This window comes from Ipomoea nil, unplaced genomic scaffold, assembly GCF_001879475.1.
Source record: "Ipomoea nil cultivar Tokyo-kokei standard unplaced genomic scaffold, Asagao_1.1 scaffold2854, whole genome shotgun sequence".
NCBI lineage: Eukaryota > Viridiplantae > Streptophyta > Magnoliopsida > Solanales > Convolvulaceae > Ipomoea > Ipomoea nil.
The window spans coordinates 175,677-191,521 of NW_017619282.1; the positions used below are offsets into that span (position 1 = coordinate 175,677).

At 41.3% G+C, this 15,845-nt stretch overlaps 1 long non-coding RNA gene across 1 annotated transcript; it reads left to right on the top strand.

Moving 5' to 3' along the window:
* The first annotated feature begins 47 nt into the window (after positions 1 to 47).
* Positions 48 to 1,932, top strand: LOC109160601. Its single transcript, XR_002050788.1, has 3 exons — positions 48 to 84; positions 178 to 246; positions 1,797 to 1,932. It is a non-coding gene; the product is annotated as an uncharacterized LOC109160601 (long non-coding RNA).
* Positions 1,933 to 15,845: the final 13,913 nt, after the last annotated feature.

A 15,845-nucleotide genomic window follows, 5' to 3' on the forward strand; every position in this document is an offset into this window, starting at 1 on the left:
TTTCCAAGCCAAGTTGAAGCTTTACAAAATCTTCAAAGGTTGTCTCCAAGATTCCACCTTTCCTACTCTTGAGCATCTAGGAGGGTAAGATCTATGTTCCTTTTGTGTTTTTAGTATTTTCTAAGGTGTCTTTTCTTAAAGATGAAATCTTTATGATCTTTTGGTATAATCTTGAAGTGGGTGTAGAGAGGGGACCTTGTTAGGAGCCTTGTGAAGTGGTTAAAGTGAAAGTTGAGTCTTCAAGAGGTAACCCATGCTCTACAAAATCTATTTTGCTTACCTATATGATGATTTCTTGGATTCTACATGTGATTTTGCTATGAAATGTGAGTGTTGATGCATTGTCTTGTGAAAATGCATATCTAGAGCTTGTTATTAGGGTTCATGTATGCCATTGCTTGGCTATTCCTTTGATTCAAGTCATTTTTTGTTGTATTTGGTGAGATTTGGCATGTTTTGGACTTGAATTTGAGCTTGGAGTTGAAAATCCCCGAAAGAATATTTTTGGTACAGGTGTGTACCCGCGGGCGGAACGGCGGGTAGAGCTCTACCCGCTGCCCCACCCGCGGGGTACATGGTGATGTGGGTGAGGTACCCGCGGGGTACATATGTGGCTTGGGCGGGGATTTGTTCCCCGTGATTCTTTTGACTCGGTATTTGGTCTTTTGACTTCCCAATGTTCTTTTGTGGAACTATTTGAGTGTCTTCTTGATGTTTCGTATGTCTAGAACTATATGGTAGGATTCCATGTAGGTTTTGGTGTCTTGAATCGTGCTAAGTGTTCAACCTTGTGATTCGTTGAACCATGATGAGTCTTGTGTGTTCTTCGGAACTATGTTTGGTTTACCCGTTTGATAAGCATGCTAGTTCGGTGTTTAAATGCTAGCGTGTGCGTTGTTTGTCCTTTCCTATTGTGGATGATGACTTGTGTTAATCATCGTTGGAGTCGGATTGTGATCCTTTCCTTGTTGAGTATGGTTTCATATCTTCGTTGTGATCCGTTGATTGATTCCTATTGTGGTGTGGTGTGTGTGACTGTACCTGAAATGCACGATTAATGGTATGGGACATTAGTCACCAAGGTACGGCAGTGGTCCTCGTGGTGGCCATGACGCGATTATGGAGTTTGTGACCTTTGTGTAAGGTTCACGTATTTGTTAAAGGGTAACATGTGTTACCAAGGCATGTGTTGCCATGTGTGATTGGTACCCTCGTGTACTATGAAATCGGTTGTATTGTTGGAGATTGTCGGATTGGGGACGACAGTCCTCGGGGGAATAAGGTTGGACTTAGTGTACAGGGGTCCTGGAGGTACAGGTTGGAACTAGCTATAAGGTTGGGGGTAGCCATAAGGTTGGAATCGGGCATAAGGAAGGCATATCAATTCGTGATGGGTGATGTCACGAAGGCTTGTGTAGCTGTTGTTGTGTATTTCTCCATTTGTGACATGTGTTGTCACAAAGGCATGTGTTGTCAATGGTTGTGTCCTTATTCTCTTGTGTTATGCATGTCGGGTGATAATCTACTGTGTGATGGTAGATTACGCCTTGAGCCGTTCTTGTGTGTCGTTATACTTCTGGATGTCTTGGGATGTGTTCCCTTATCGTTATTTTGAGTGCAAAGAGTCTTGTGTTTGACTTCTATCTTGGCTTTGAAATTGATATATACTATATCCCGTTTCGCAAATGATTTTGTATATATAAACTATCTACATATGATATTTCACATGTATTGGTGGGTTACCAGCATCATTCGCTGACCGGGCGTCGTCCCATATATCTATGTGTTTCTTTCAGGTGCTGAGTAGACGAGAGCGCGGTCTAGAGATACTTAGTGTAGATCCCTTTCCCTTGTGATGGTTTGGGCCTGCGTGCCTTTGATTAAACCCTAGACTTTATGTTGTTGACTTTGCTTTTGGATTGATTGATTATGTTGCAGATGTTTACGCCTGTGCGTTCACCGTTGTGTGAGCGTGGCATAACGCTCTACGTTTTCCATCTATTTCATGCCTAAGTCTTCCGTTGTGTATGCTTTTATGGTTAGAATTATTTGCATGTTTAAGGTTTAAATTGGTATGGAAAATCGGGGGTGTTACAACCCAATTCCCTTAGCTTCATCCGCGATCATTACATTACTCCCTCCTTCAAAGGATCCTTGTCCCCAAGGATCAAATGTGGGAAATTGCTTGGTAACGTGGTAGTAGTCTTCCCAAGTCGCAACCTCCTCAGGTAAGATAGCCCACTGAACCAAGATCTGTGTCACTGCCTTGTTATTCCTCTTAATCAACCTTTTGTTTAGCACTGCAATTGGTTGAGCAAACACCTCCCCATCCTGTCCTACTAATGGAGGCTCATGCTGAGCCACAATTTGATCCCCAACGAACCTTCTTCTTCAGCTGTGAAACATGGAATACAGGATGAATTTGTGCACCTGCTGGCAGTGACTGTGACACCCCGAAATCCAAATCCAATTAAGGGATTAATTGAGTAATTAATCCTATTCAATTGAGGAATTAATTCCAAAAATCCTGAAATTTAATACTTGAGGACTAGTATTTGACTAGTCAACTCCGAAGTCAAGTTGTACCTTGAGCTTTGAAGGGAGATTCCCTTGTTCCTTACACTTTCTAATGTTAGTAAGGGCATTCTTGACCTTTCACCTAGTGTTAGTATTGTAACCTAACCTAGTAGACATTTTCATTCTACCCCTTACACTTTCTAAAATTTAGCTCTACCTTCTCTCTAGAAAGGTGAGTAACTTTTCCTCCAAGCTAAGTTGAGACCTTGCCAAGACTTCAAGAGTTGCTTCCAAGATTCAACCTTTCACCTATTTGGGCATCTAGAAGGGTAAGATCTAAGTCTATCTTGTGTTGTTGGTTCCATTTAGGTGTCTTTTTCTTAAAGGTGGGATCTTTATGATCTTTTGGTTTGTTCTTGAAGTGGGTTTGGAAAGTGAGCCTTGTGAAGAGCTTGTTGAGGTGTAAAGTGAAGTCTTTTAGTCTACAAGAGGTAATCCATGCTCTACAAAATCTATTTTGCTTACCTATATGTGATTTCTTAGATTCTACTTGTGTTTTGCTATGAAATGTGAGTGTTGATGCATGACCTTGTGAAAAAATGCATATCTAGAGCTTGTGTTTAGGGTTCTTGTGTGCCATTGCTTGGCATTTCCTATGATTCAAGTCATTTTGTTGTATTGGGTGAGATTTGACATGTTTTGGACTTGAATTTGTGTTTGGAGCTGAATTTCGCGAAGTGTGATGTTGTGGTACAGGTTGTACCCGCGGGCGGAACGGCGGGTAGGAGGCCCACCCGCGGGGTACACAAGGTGGGAGGCCTGTACCCGCGGGCGGAACCGCGGGTAGGGGCCTACCCGTGGGTCCACCCGCGGGTACACAAGTGGAGTTGTTTGGGGATTTGTTCCCCGTGATTCTTTTGACTCGTATTTGGTCTTTTGACTTCCCGATGTTCTTTTGTGGAACTATTTGAGTGTCTTCTTGATGTTTCGTATATCTAGAACTATATGGTAGGTATCCATGTAGGACTTTGGTGTCTTGAATCATGCTAAGTGTTCAACATTGTGTTTCGTTGAACCGTGATGTGTCTTGAGTGTTCCTCGGAACTACCTTTGGTTTATCCGTTTGATGAGCATGCTAGTTCGGTGCCTAAATGCTAGCGTGTGGGTTGTTTGTACCTTCCGATTGGTTGATGATAACTTGTGTTATGCATCGTTGTTGTGCCGGGCTGTGACCCACTCCTTGATTGAGTATGTTTCATATCTTCGTTGTGATCCGTTGATTGATTCCTGTTGAGGTGTGATGCGTGTGTGGCTTTACCTGGATTGCACGATTAGTGGTATGGGACACTAGTCACCAAGGTATTGCAGCGGTCCTCGTGGTGGCCGTATGCGATTATGGAGTTTGTGGCCTTTGTGTAAGGTTCACGTGATTTTGGGAGAGGCATGTGTTGCCATGTGTGTGAACGGTACCCTCGTGTACTATGAAATCGGTGGTTCTGTTGGAGATCTGTTGGAGAGGGGACGACAGTCCTCGGAGGAATAAGGTTGGACTTGGTGTACAGGGGTCCTAGAGGTAAAGGTTGGAACTAGATATAAGGTTGGGGGTAGCCATAAGGTTGGAACAGGGCATAAGGAAGGCATATCAACTCGTGATGTGTGATGTCACGAGGGCTTGTGTAGCCGTGGTTGTGTGTTCTCTTCTTGTAACGTGTGTAGTCACAAAGGCATGTGTGCCTAAGCATGAGTTGCCATCAGTCTTGTCTTTATCCTTGAGTTGTTGTTGTCCTTTGGTGGTCCTGGGATGTGTTCCCGTGTTATCTTTGAGAGTGATGAGTCTTGAGTTGGTGTTTACTCTTGGTTTTACACTGTTATATATGTATCCCGTTTCGAAATGAATTTGTATATATATCCTATCTATGTATGATACTTAACATGTATTGGTGGGTTACTAGCATTATTCGCTGACCGGGCGTCGTCCCATGTTTATTTGTGTTCCTACAGGTGATGTCTAGACGAGAGCGGAGTCTAGTGCCCGATAGTATAGTACCTTTCCTTGCTTTACGGCCTGTGAGCCGATGTAGTGATAGACTCGTGAGGTTTTGGGATAGTTGTGAACCAAGCAGACTTTGTCGTAGCGTTTATCGTTGTTGGTAAACGTGGCGTGACACCCCATGTTTTGGATTTTCGTTTATTCAGTTACCTTTTATCTTCCGCTGTACTAGTGCTTTGTTGTGATATCTGCATGTGTTAAGGCTTTTTATATAGCATGTTTTGGGGGGGGGGGGGTGTTACAGTGCCAATATATAAGCAATTGGCCCCACTTTTGCAATCACCTGATAGGGCCCGTAGTACTTAGATGAGAGCTTGATGTTAGTTCTCACAGCCACTGTAGTTTGTCTATAGGGTTGAATTTTCAAATAAACCCAATCCACCACTTGCAATACTCTTTCACTTCTTCTCTTGTCTGCCTGCTGTTTCATTCTCTGCTGAGCCAACCTTAGGTTATCCTTGAGTATTGCTAGAAGGGCTTCCCTTTTAGCTATCCACCCTTCCTCTTCCCTTTTCTGCCCAACTCCTAGGGCTAACATAGGTGGTTGGTAGCCATAGAGAGCTTGGAATGGTGTACACTGTAGTGAGGAATGGAAATTAGTGTTGTACCAGTATTCTGCCATGTGCAACCACTTGGCCCAATTCTTTGGCTTGTTAAACACCATGCATCTTAGATATGTTTCAAGGCATCTATTGACTCTTTCAGTTTGGCCATCTGATTGGGGATGATAGGTAGTGGACCTGCTTAGGTGTATTTGCAGCTGCTTAAAGATTGACTGCCAAAATTTGCTAAGGAACACCTTATCGCTGTCAGTTACAATGTCCTCAGGCAACCCATGTAATTTGTAGATGTTCTCCATGAAAACCAAGGCCACACCCTCAGCTGAATAAGGGTGAGCTAAGGCAATGAAATGGCTGTATTTTGTAAGCCTGCCCACCACAACCAGGATTACTTCCTTCCCTAAAGATTTAGGCAACCCCTCTATGAAATCCATTGAGATTCCCTTCCAAGCTTGGTTAGGAATAGCTAATGGCTGCAGTAGTCCAGGAGATGGTACATTTTCAGCTTTGCATTTCTGGCAAATGTCACACTTTTTAATCCATCCTTCCACTTCCTGCCTCATTCCCTTCCAGTAGAATAATGACTTAAGCCTTTGGTATGTTCCCTGCTGACCAGAGTGACCTCCTAAGGGGGAGTCATGCATCTGTAGTATCAAGTTACCCCTCAGTTCCCCTTTGCAACCAATGTAAATCTTGTGTTTATACCTTATCAGTCCTTCTACTACTGCCACATCAGGATCACTTTCTGGACTAATAAGTGCAGCTGTTAACTTGTTCTGAGCCCATTCATCCCCTTCATAGTTGTTAATCACCTCTTCAATCCATTGTGGTCTAATAGTGAGGATAGAATTCAGCTCAGGCACTTGATTGGTTTCCCTTCTAGATAAGGCATCTGCAACACAATTATCTATGCCTTTCTTATATTGGATGGTGTAATGAAGGCCCAATAGTTTGGACAATCCCCTTTGATGTGTGGCAGTGATAATTTTCTGCTCTAATAGGAACTTGAGGCTATGGTGGCCAGTCCTTATGATAAAGTGTCTGCCCAGTAAGTATGATCTCCATCTTTCCACAGCATTGAGAATAGACATATATTCTTTTTCATAGATGGACAATCCCAAATGCTTGTCCCCAAAAGCCTTGCTGTAATAAGCTATAGGCTTCTCTTCCTGGATTATGATTGCTCCCATTCCTTTATGACATGCATCTGCCTCTATGATGAAGAGTTTTTGAAAATCAGGCAAGGCCAATACATGTGCTGAGCATAGGGCTTGCTTCAACTTTTCAAATGCAAGCTCAACTTCTTCATTCCACTGAAATGAGTTTTTTTTTAACATCCCAGTTAATGGTCTGCTAATCACCCCATATCCCTTGATGAATCTTCTGTAATAGCCAGTCAACCCCAAGAAGCCTCTTAATCCCTTGATAGTTACTGGTTTAGGCCATTCAGCTACTGCTTGCAGCTTAGAGGGATCAGTGTGTAACCCTTTGTTAGAGATAATATGGCCTAGGTATTCCACTTCTCCTTTTGCAAATGAACATTTGCTGAGCTTTGCAAACAACTTATGTTGCCTCATGATAGTCAAAACCTCTTTAAGATGTTCCCAATGTGCTTGCAGATCAGGGCTATATACCAGGATATCATCAAAAAAAAAAAAAAAAACAGAACAAACTTCCTCAACAAGGGCTTAAATACATGGTTCATCAAAGCTTGGAAGGTTGTTGGGGCATTAGTAAAGCCAAAAGGCATAACTCTGAACTCATATAATCCTTGATGAGTTCTAAATGCAGTCTTATACTCCTCACCATCCTTCATCCTGACTTGATGGTATCCTGCCCTCAAATCCAATTTTGTAAAATACTTAGAACCAGCCAGCTCAGAAAAGAGGTCCTCCACCAATGGAATGGGGAATTTATTCTTTACAGTGATATTATTGAGTGCCCTATAGTCAATGCAGAATCTCCAAGTGCCATCTTTCTTAGGAACAAGCAATACAGGAGATGCAAATGGTGACACACTTTCTGTAATTACCCCTGATTTAAGCATTTCTTCCACCAATTCTTCTATAGTATTCTTTTGATCAAAGGAATACCTATAGGGCCTGATGTTCACTGGTTGGGCTCCAGGTATCAAGGGAATTGCATGATCATACATCCTCCTTGGGGGTAATGTTTTTGGCTCTTCAAACAAGTCCTGAAATTCCTGAATCAAATCACTCAATTCCTGGAGTTCTGTTTGGACACTAATGGCATGATACATATGTTCCTTAACTTCACTGAGTAGGCCTCCACATTGTACTAGAAACCCTTGAACCCCACACTTTTGCCACTTCCTAAGATCCTTTTTGGTGACTACCTGCAGTTTACAGCCCTTCCTAGACAGGCCATTTAGTAACACTTTTCTGCCTTCCTTGTAGAATGAAATTCCAGGAGGCCTGGTATGGAGTTGGATAAGGGCAAACTGATCTATCCAGTCCATACCAAGGACCATGTCACAGCCCCCCAATCTTATCAGTCTGAAATCTTTTTCAAACATTTCCCCTTGAATATGCCACTTCAAGCCTATGCAAATAGAGTCACATAGCATCTGCTCTCCATTGGCCACAGTGACACTAAGAGGCTGAGCCTTCTCTGATTCAATCCTGAGTTGGGTGAGTAGTTTAGGGTCCAAGAAACTATGGGTACTCCCACTGTCCACCAGGATTACCACTTGCTGTTTGTGAATAGAACCTAACAATTTGATAGTATTCAAACCTTCTCCTCCCATCATGGCATAAAGGGAAACTTCAGCTTGGTTATCATCATTGTTTTCTTGTTCCTGCCTTTCCTGATTCAATCCATCAGGAGCATCATGGAACTCACCTTCTTCAATGATGTTGAGGGTAGATCCTCTACATCTATGCCCCGGGTGCCAAGCTTCAAGGCACTTAAAACATTTATTTTTTTCCCTCAATTGAGACTTACTTTGGGACCCTTCAGGCCCTCTAGCAGAACTGTTTAGGGAATTGGAACCTGATGATCCGGGAGAGGTTGCAGGCTTAGGATTGTAGGGTTTATAGGTTTGGGAATGGTGAGTGGATTGTGAGGGTTTGGTGGAGAAGCTGTAGGTAGGTTTAAATGGCTCATGAGCTTTGAATCCCTTCTCAAACTGTTTAGCCAGCCACACTGCATCAGCCAAGGATTTAGGTTGGGTGGTTTTTACAAAGCACCTCAAATTAGGTTTGAGTCTAGCCATATAGGCTTCTAGGAAGTATGAATTTGTTAGGGTAGTGTGCTTTTGGATTAGTAAGCTTTTGAACTCCTCAAATTTATCTGTGAACTCAATGACCCCCACCCCCCCCAGTCTGCCTCAAATTGGCAAAATCCTCCATTACTACAGCACTATCCCCCCCAAACCTTTTGCAAATAGCTTCTGCAAACTGAACCCACTGAAAAGGGACTTCTAGTCCAATTAAGTTGCTCTCAAACCACAGGCCTACTTTCCCTGTCAAGTTCACATACAGAACATGCACTATTTCAATCTTAGGAATGTGAGACATTAAGTAAAATCTCTCACAACGGTTGATCCACAATCTAGGCTGATCGTAATCGAACGGAGGGAAATCATACCTGTACCTCATCAATGGAGGTTCCATGCCTTGTCTGGTCAATCGGCTCCTTCTCGAAATCCAATCCATATTGAATTCCGCCCGCTCCTCGCCGCCAGAATCCCCACCTTCAACTCCATCCTTTTCTAGATCCAACGCTTGCAAGGCAGCTACTGGTGCCTTACCAAGCCTCTGCCCTTGTTGGGAGCTCGCCGGGGGCACTTGTCCGACACCATTCACTGATGAGCCTCCCGGAGTGGCCTCCATTAATGGTGGAGGAGGACGACTGAGACGAAGAGTCTCAATTATCTCATTCTTCCAACCGGACATTTTACCATCCACATGTGCAACGAATCGTTCCATTAGTTCATGTGTCGCTATTTTGTGCTCCTCCATTTGACTGCTCAAATCCGCCATCAATGTTTCCAGATGAGTCATTCGTGCCTCCATTGGGCTCTGATACCAGATGTAATAGAGCTTAGGGTTTGTAGAGAACAGAAAAGAAAGGAAGAGAGGTGAGAAGAGATAGAGTGAGAGAGAACAGAATTCGGTTATCATTCATCAAAAAACATACCCATTACAATTGAATTATTCTCCTTTATACAATGGCTAAGGATTGACTAAACGACACCGTTCGATTGCTTCATAACGGCTAACTAACCACTTACTCAAAGGACAGTGTTTCACTCTGTAACACCCCAGATTTTCAGGATATTAAAAACTTATAAAATAAAGGTAAAATCTCGTTGAATCCCAAAACACAGTACAAGAGTATGGGGTGCTATGCCACACCTGAGCTAGAGAACTCAGGTGCACAGGCTAACTGACTAATATCCTCAAATAGTATCAGTACTAAATCATGGCACGTAGGCCGAAAGGGAAAAACTATCTAAGCTACGTCCAAGCTTCTAGCGCGCTCCAGTGAACTACTCGTCTGTGCCTGAAAGCCAAATATATCTGTTCAGCGAGAGATGCTGGTAACCCACTCCAACGCGTTGAAATACAATACATATAGAGATATATATAGATATACGAAAACCATTTTAAAGCATGAAGATATATCCTACGAGACTCTAGCTTTTAAAACCGGGAATGACTTGACAGATAAGGCTAGACACAAGCAACAGTTATAACAAGCGTATACAATCCACAACAGGCAAGACAGATAAAGCTGAGCACAATTAATAATCATAACCCAACATAAGCAATCCCCAGCATAGATCCCATAGTCACATCCCCCAATATAATCATAAACACAACTCATCCATATCTCATCACATAGCACACTTTGTTGGCGCCACAGGACCAATCGCATGCCCATACACACGGCCCCGCAGCACCCTGCCCCGTCTCACATTACGGAGGAGTCGATCGCAACCGACTAATGAACCGCAGTTCTATATAATATTTATATACCTGACCGGTCTCTACCAGCCTGGTTAACAGTTGGGATGGTTCTCAACCCATTCAACTGCCCGTATAGTGGACCTTTGTCCTATATAATATTTATATACCTGACCGGTCTTTACCAGCCTGGTTAACAGCCGGTATGGTTCTCAGCCCATCCGACTGCCCGTAGAGTGGAACTTAGTCCTATATAATATTTATATACCTAACCGGTCTCTACCAACCTGGTTAACAGCCGGTATGGTTCTCAGCCCACCCGACTGCCCGTATAGCCCGATTGATCTCAACCAAATCGGGGTGACATGCACACATAACACATAGCAAGCACATGCAACCCACATTAACACATTGGGAAGGGGGAGAAAACGTATAACAAAACCTATGTGTGATCCTTCACATACTAAGCATGGTCCTAAGGGGTTCATACTCCTTTCACCTAGGTCAGCGGGATACCAATTCAACTAGCATGCAATATATAAGACTCATACAACCTACGAACGGTACCCGAAACATCAAACTAGGCATAGGCACGATAGACGGAGTCCGTTGGGACACCACGGGGGTCGGGGAAACATCAAACGGGAAAGTCGGGGTCCCAAGTGTGGGAATTTCCAGCGGGTAGCCGGTGGGTGGGGGGGCCACCCGCCGGCTGCCCGCCGGTAACACTGTTCCGGGCAGCGGGTCGCCGGCGGGCAGTTGCCCGCTGCCGGAACTGCCCCCTTTTGACCGCGGGTAGGTGGCGGGTCCTCTACCCCCACCTACCCCCCACTGACTCATTAACACCAAAAACGCCCCGGGAACCTTCGTGGAACCCGAGACCATGCTTAGACACTTTCAAACGCAATTGATAACACACGTAGACAATTTAATGGATCAAAATCAAGAATTAAACGGCACATAACCTATCATGCTTTTCTAGACATAATAAACACCCAATCATGCGAAATCCCACCCAATATACCAAGAATAATACCATACGAATTCCACGATATAACCTAGAGTTCTAATTATTTTTAATCCAACAAGAATACGATTCGTCCTCTAATTACAAGATTCGGTAGGAATGTCACATAAGCATCAAGAACGCCAACAAGAACATCAACCTAGGGTTCTAATTACCTTTTTATCAACAAGAATACGGTTCGCCTTCTAATTACAAGATTCGGTACAAATAACACATAAGCATCAAGCACGCCATACAATTATCAATAACACCATATAATCATTAAGAACTCCACATAATCGTTAAGAACACCATGGTTATCAAGAATCTCCCGATGTCAAGATCACCCATGGAATTATCCCATCAATCATCAATAATAACATCACAAATCATCAATACACAATAATATGGGGAAAACCTACGGGGGAAATCATAACTATGAAAATAGGTTTTGTTGAGACATGGGTTACCTCTTAGCCTTAATTAATTCCTTGGCTATGAAGGGTCTTTCTTTAAGCTTTCTTGCTTTCTTGATTTCTTCTAAGGGAATTCTTGGAGCTCTTTGGGGTGGTGAGTCGTTTATTCCGGTGGGGGGTCCTAGGTGCCTCTTAAGTCCCCTATTTAAATATTTAGGAGTCCTAATTAGGAACTAATATTATAGGCTTGCTAATTCTATTCCTTTTGGAACTAAGGATTGGGTTTAGGGATAAGGGCCCATGGACTATGGTGGGCCTCCCTAATTAATTGTTGTGATTTAATTCTTTTTCTTAGGTGATTAATTAAATGATTTAATTGGTTTTAGGGGTCGTAACACGGGGTGCTACACACTCCTTCTCTACAACGGCTCTAACGGCCTGCTATCACACGATGTCGTCCCACTACCCAATTCCCTTAGCTTCATCCGCGATCATTACAGAATCCTGCGAATAGAGGCCACAACGAACAGATCTCAGGCAAACATTTTCTCTCTCTTTTATTTATGATCAATTTTTTTTTTTTATTTCTAAGCAGGAATTCTAGAATGCATTTATGATTAAATTTGCGCTTTGCTGTCCAAGAAATGCCTTACTTCTGAGATGAAGTTGCCACCGCCGAAAAGGCCGGAGTGCTGTCCGCCAGAACCAATTCGTCACTGGAAATTTGTGAATTGATGTGCAGAACTACTGCCACAAATTGGGGATTTAGGAATAAATTTCAGGCTTGATGAGTTTTTTTTTTTTTTTTTTTTTTGGTGCCATGTAAACAAGCCACCTAAGCGTAACCGGGACACGTCATCACAAATGAGGTGGTAACCTGCAAAAGAGGTTAATGAACAAATTTAAAAAGTAAATGGAGCTGATTACACTATATTTTTGTTCATTGAGAGAATTGAGCACTTCGAAGTAATAGATGAGGCTATTTGACACTTGTGCCTTTATTTTTTGATATCCCTCCTTCAATTCACTCCTCCCCCCAAATGCAGTAATCCCTTCACTCTTCCCTTCGCCCTAAAATCTTCGGCCTTCCTCCTTCACGATTCCCTTCTCGAGTGTAAGCCTTCCGGCACCGGCAGCAACGCAGGCCAAGACGGCACTGCGCCTTCCTCCTTTACTCCAGTCTGCGGTAGAACATCAACAAGCTATTGAAGTAAGTTCTATACTTGTAGTATACTTGGTTTTATAGGTTTTCTTTGAGGGTGGGGAAGGAGTTTGGTGATTTTTTTAATTTTTTTTTTTTTTTTTTTTTTTTTTTTTTTTTTTTGAAATTGGTGATGATTTGTCTTAGAAATCTAATTTTTATTTATTTTTGTGTTGAAAGCATTTGAGTATTTGACAGTACTTGAGATACCAGAAAAGAGAAAACTTCATCAGCAAGAAGAGTTGCAGGTCCGTTTTTAGCCATGTATCTAGTGTTTTATATTTTTATGTTTTGTACTACCCCACAGAGATGTTCCTTTAGTTACTGATTGCATATCCATATACAGCTAATTGACCTTGAAACATGTTTTCATTTCTAATTTCTGATGTTTTGTACTGGAATTTGTGGTGGGTTTCTCCACTTATCTCCCTGAATTTGAAAAGGAGTGTTTGCTCATTCCATTTCTCCTACTGTATATTTGTCTCAGACATGTTTTGTACTTGCATTTGCACAGCCATAGGATGTATGAAAATTTGTATTAGACTTTCAGTTGGATCTTGATATGTTTTAGAGATTCTTGAATAATAAAGTTTTAAAAATCAAGGAAAGAACTTTTGTCTAGTTTCTGTGTTAAGCAGTTGTATCTTCTTGTTTCTTAATTAAAGCCCTTGTATATATAGCATTGGTATTAGAGTTTTTTTGTTAAGCATTTTTAATTAAAGTTTTAATAATCAAGGAGAATTGGTCTAAACTTTCTTGTTTCTGTGTTAATAAGCAGTTTTTAAATATACAGAGGTGTTAACATATTGACAACAACACTAACTTAAAGGTGGAACTAGTGTCTCATATGGCTCATTCAAGAGGTGTTTGTGACCAATTCTGAAAATGTTCCTAGATTGTTGTGTTTTGCTGCAATTTTGCCCACATGAACTTATCAATTTTAATTCACTTCAATTTAGTAGGAATTTAACCACAAAATGTAGCAACGTAACTCAAAGCAAAAGAGTAAAAGATTGATGTCCCAACCTCCATCAGTTGCTATCCCCGAAGAAATTCCACAACCAAATCATGTCCCAAGCTTCAATCGGCAATTTATATCTTGCACCAGGGCGCGCATTGCATTGTCTGCCCTGATGCAAAACGACGTCGTTTCAGATTTTTTTTCTTTGAAATTTCGCTATCCTGTGTTGGCGGTTAATTTTTTTATTTTTTTTTTAAATATCATGTTAAAAAATGTACATAATTTTATACTAGAATACACCTAATTGTATACATGAATGTACATAATTGTATAACAAAATACCCATACTTATTTTTAAAAAGATAATATATACAATCTAACATAATACATAATATACATAAACTTTTAACATAATAAACATCAACTCTTAACATAATGCACATAAATTTCCTGTTTCGGATGTACATAATTGTATAACAATGATGTACATGATTGTATAAAAAATGTACATAATTGTATCAACAAATACACATAATTGTATAAACAAATACACATAATTTATAAACAAATACACATAATCGCGTCAACTCCCTGCATAACTTACCAAAACGACGTCGTTTTGGGAGGCGCGGGGCGCACAGTGCTATGCGTGCCATGGTGCAGGGAATAACGATTGGCTTCAACCCACCACCAAATATTGTGCGTTGACAGTTGCATTATAGTGATTCGGAGCGTTCTATCTCGGGATCACTGACTGCCAATGCAGCTGATATGGAAGTAGGATCACCTACCCTGAATATGACAACACCTCCAACGCACATTCTGGGACCATCATTGCATACTTCAGGCTCAATCCCTATTGGGCTATTACTGAGCATAGACGACGATTGGTAAGTAATTTCATGATTAATAAATAAAGAGTAAATACTCAAAATGGTCCATTAACTATAGCTAAATTCATAAATTGGTCATCGACTTTTAATTTTAACCAATTAAGTCCTTAAATTTGTAATTTTAACACGATTTGGTCCTCCGTCTATTTGACCGTGATCTCTCAGAATATATATGTAATTTCATCACCCCCCCCCCATCCGCTGTCGTGACACAGTCTATCGACCGGAAAATCTTCAATCCCAAATGGAAACCCTACATTCCCGACTTCAAACAGGCCTTAAAACACTCCTGCATCAACACCGACGGTCGCGCAGTCATCGACGATATCCAAAAGAACCTGCAGCTCTCGTCGGAGCACGTGGAGGGCTCCAGGATGACGCTGCATCGGTTCGGAAACATGTTGTTTTCTTCGCTCTAGTACGAACTCAACTACATTGAATCCAAAGGGAGGATGAAGAAAGGCGCGGGGATGGAGCGACAGAAGTTTTTTTTGAGACGGCTGTGGATTCAAATGTAACAGTGCGGTCTGGAAATGTAACCGGAACCTTAAAAAACTGACGATGGACCATGAAATTACATATATATATCCTCAAAAATCACAGTCAACAAACGATTAAATAGACGGAGGACCAAATCGTGTTAAAATTGCAAAGTTAAGGACTTAATTGGTTAAAATTAAAAATCGAGGACCAATTTATGAATTTAGCTATAGTCGGGGGACCATTTTGAGTATTTACTCATAAATAAATAGAGTTCTAAATTTTAAGCACAAATATGAATACTTGGTTTATTATTCTTGGACAAAAAGAAAAGTTAGGAGAGGAGCCGACACATGCGCAACTGTTCCAAGCCACCGATAAATGCAAAAACACTGATGAGTTTGTATGCAAAAGCGCTACCTAAGTAATGGTAAGATACTAATGCAAATGAAAGTGCACATTCATTTACTGGTCCTTCATTTTTAAAATGCATATTCACGAAGGAGTGCATGTCCACTTTTTTTAGGATCATGATCATTCTATGGTTGTTTTGTGTTGGATTGTGATTATATAAATGTGCTTTTAACATATTTATTTGAACTATCTTTAGCATTAGCCATCAGAGTATTATCCTTGCTGGGAATATGCATTGTGAATTATTTAAGTTAAAAATTTAACAATTTGTATGGAATAAAATTTTGGGAATACCACTTGAAAGCACCATAATTTTGCTAGTCTTTTTTTTAAAAAAATTGCATTTATATATATTTATATGTGTATTTATTTAAAGAAGTTCAATATAATCATGTGATTTGTAAAACTAAGTGCAT